At 38.7% G+C, this 3,356-nt stretch overlaps 1 pseudogene across 1 annotated transcript; it reads left to right on the plus strand.

Annotated features, from left to right (window-relative positions):
* The first annotated feature begins 314 nt into the window (after positions 1 to 314).
* On the plus strand, positions 315 to 2,185 carry LOC149534448 (cytochrome P450 CYP94D108 pseudogene; annotated as a pseudogene). Its single transcript, XR_016356807.1, has one exon. The product of XR_016356807.1 is annotated as a cytochrome P450 CYP94D108 pseudogene (transcript).
* The last annotated feature ends 1,171 nt before the right edge of the window (positions 2,186 to 3,356 follow it).

Raw genomic sequence — 3,356 nt, forward strand, 5'->3', positions numbered from 1 at the left:
GCAAGGATGTAAAACCAATTATCCTAAAGATATGGAAAAATACGCTTTTCCGACATGGAAAAATACGCTTTTCCGACTCCTTTCCTCGGGAAGCCATTTATATACAATGGGGCAAAGTATACTGATGTTGGGGACCACCCAACCCCACCTAACCCCGACGGTGGATAACAATTCTTTGAAGAACGTGAATAACCTACTGAATTGGTTGGACAAATTTGATTAGTATTATCAATCACCGAAAATTATGGAGAACCGCAACCAAGCTTACAATAGCTCTGGGCCCTCCCTTCCGTTTAACTCCAACCCGGAACCACCCTCACAGCATTTCGGGCTCATTTTTCTGTCAGTTCATCCTTTGTAGTGGAGAATACACTTGTAGAGGGAATCTGACCTGAATGCTCTCTGTTTGAGAGAATGGCCACGGAACAGATTTTGCTTGCCTTTCTCGTTGTTTTTCTTGGGTATTTCTCTCTCTCTTTGTTAAGAAGAAAGATCAATGTCAACAAGCCATGCAAGGCCCCTGTTAACTATCCCATTGTCGGCTGCGCCTTCGAATACTTTGAAAATCGTAACAGATTTCTGCAATGGTTCACAGAAGTCATGGAAGTTATGCCGACAAATACATTCACGGCCGTACGGCCAGGTGGGCTGAGAGATATCATTACTGCAAATCCTGGAAACGTGGAGCATATTCTCAAAACCAAATTTGAAAATTACCCAAAGGGAGACCACTTCGTCTTTCTTCTCCACGATTTCTTGGGTCGAGGTATTTTCAATGCTGACGGGGAGCTGTGGAAGATGCAGAGGAAGACAGCAAGCTACGAGTTTAACACCAAGTCCCTCAGAAGCTTCGTGGTGGAGACGGTGCTGTGGGAGATTCAGAATCGCCTCTTGCCAGTCTTCATCAACGCAGCCCAAACGGGTGAGTCTTTAGATTTGCAAGATATTTTGCAGAGATTTGCATTTGATAATATTTGTAGCGTAGCGTTTGGGGTGGATCCTGCCTGTCTACTCCCCTCAATGCCCATCTCACCATTTGCAAAGGCTTTTGACGATGCCACTGAAATTAGCGCCGGAAGGTTCTATTCTGCTCTTCCGTTTTCGTGGAGAGTGATGCGCGTGCTTAACATTGGCTCTGAAAAGCGTTTGCGGGAAGCTATTGATGTTGTGGACAAATTCGCTATGGATGTGGTGAATAGCAGAAGGAAGGAGATTTCGGCGAGTACGGGAGGCACTGGGAGAGAGGATCTGCTTTCGAGGTTCATGGCAGCTCTTTCAAACAAGTCGGTGCGTGAATTAGGGTTGGATGGTCAGCCGGAAAGTGAGGGCCAGAAATCAAGTGGTGCGGTGGATAAGTTTTTGAAGGAGATGGTGGTGAGCTTTGCGTTGGCGGGTAGGGACACCACGTCTGCTGCTCTCACGTGGTTTTTCTGGCTGCTCTCTTCTCACCAGAGTGTAGAAGAAAGCATTCGCACCGAAATCATACACATCTTGGGTAAGAGATCGCAACCTAGAGAAGCTGATGGAGGACGAATTAATTTCAGCTTTGAGGAATTGAAGGATATGAAATATCTGCATGCTGCTCTCTGTGAGTCAATGAGACTCTACCCTCCTGTGCCGATTGATCCCAAACTTGCCTCCAAAGATGATGTTTTACCAGACGGGACTTTTGTTAAGAAGGGCACGCATCTGAGTTATAGTAGTTATGCGATGGGAAGGATGGAGAATATTTGGGGTGCTGATTGTTTGCAGTTCAAGCCGGAGAGATGGTTAAAGGGAGGGGAGTTTGTGGGTGACAATCCGTACAAGTTTCCAGTATTTCATGCAGGACCTCGACTGTGTCTGGGTAAAGAGATGGCTTTCATACAGATGAAATCTATTGTGGCTTCTGTTCTTCACGATTTTAGTTTGAGGATCCGAGATGGGATCTGTCCCGATTATGTGGTGTCATTGACCATGCGCATGAAAGGTGGGCTTCCCATTACAGTAAGATGTAGACGAGGATCCGTGTCTGATGTTTCTCCTTGATAGGAATATTATGTGGAGAATTGATCGTGCAGCCCTATGCACCTCAACCTCATAATTAATTATAATAGGACCAAAATATTTGCAAGAGACTGTAGAAGAAGTTTGTAGTTCTTTCTAAGTGTGCAATAAAATTCAGTTTCTCTGCCGTCCAAATAAAACAGAGCATTCAATCATATTCATGAGCATTCAATCGTATTCATGTAAATTAGTTGTGTTTTATTTTTAAATATTAACTTTTGAAAAAATAAATGTAAATAAGTTTTTTATTTATTAGTGAAGTTGAATGATTTTAAATGAATTTGTTAGAGATGGAGTTTCGTCCAAGGTAAGATTTTTGACATCATAAGGAATGAGGTTAGGATTACATGTCCCATACAAACTTAATATATAAAAATTAGATTAATAAAGTATAAATATGTAGAACATATTAATAGAAACAAAATAAATTTGCATCGTTGGAACTATGCAGAGTATATTAGGAATGCAATAAAGTTACATTATTGTTGCATCTAACTTGGAATCAACCAATCCAACTAATATGTGTGTGTTAATGAGAAAATAATCTTCTTATCAATGTTGGGTGGATTCCATAAATAGTAATATGTGAATCACCCAAGAATTATGTAAATTGTACAAAATATTAAACAAATCCTTTCCCCTAGATATAATAATGACAACTATAACATTTAGTATAATGAATTGCTCATAGTGTATTAAAATAAAAACTGATAGATGAATTATGCCATATCAATTTAGAGATGGGCTCAATAATCATTTGAAATAACCTATTCTTGCATGTCATCCTCACCACATGTATTTAGAAGTAACTTGATTTGTTGTCTAATTGTACAATGATTAAATGATAGGGTAAGTACAACTTTACATCAATATATTAAATATGCTATTAATAGATTGATTAACGTATGTAAAATATATTAATAAGACTCTATTAAAAAAAAAAAATTTCCATCTAACATGCAATGAACCAATCAAACTAAAATATCCCTTGACATGAAAATCAATTTTTATTAACCCAAAAGAATTTAAATAAACATTGAATAATTTCAAGCATGAAAAAAAAAATTGAATCTTTTATTAATTTTATGAAATAAAGAGGCAAAATATGTTTTTGATTAAGGAAAACAGGTTTTGAAGGGCCCTAAAACCCTATACAAAAAAAAGATTTTTCAATGAAGCCCAAACCAACAATACAATAGGTCAAAGGAGAAACAAGTTAGCAAACAAGAACATGCGACCAGGGTGGCATTGCAAATAAATAATATTTTCTAGCCATAGAAATAGGATGAACACTAGCACCTGATACCCCA

The sequence above is a fragment of the Cupressus sempervirens genome, chromosome 10, assembly GCF_028749045.1.
Source record: "Cupressus sempervirens isolate cs-2001-9-10 chromosome 10, ASM2874904v1, whole genome shotgun sequence".
In the NCBI taxonomy this organism is placed as follows: domain Eukaryota; kingdom Viridiplantae; phylum Streptophyta; class Pinopsida; order Cupressales; family Cupressaceae; genus Cupressus; species Cupressus sempervirens.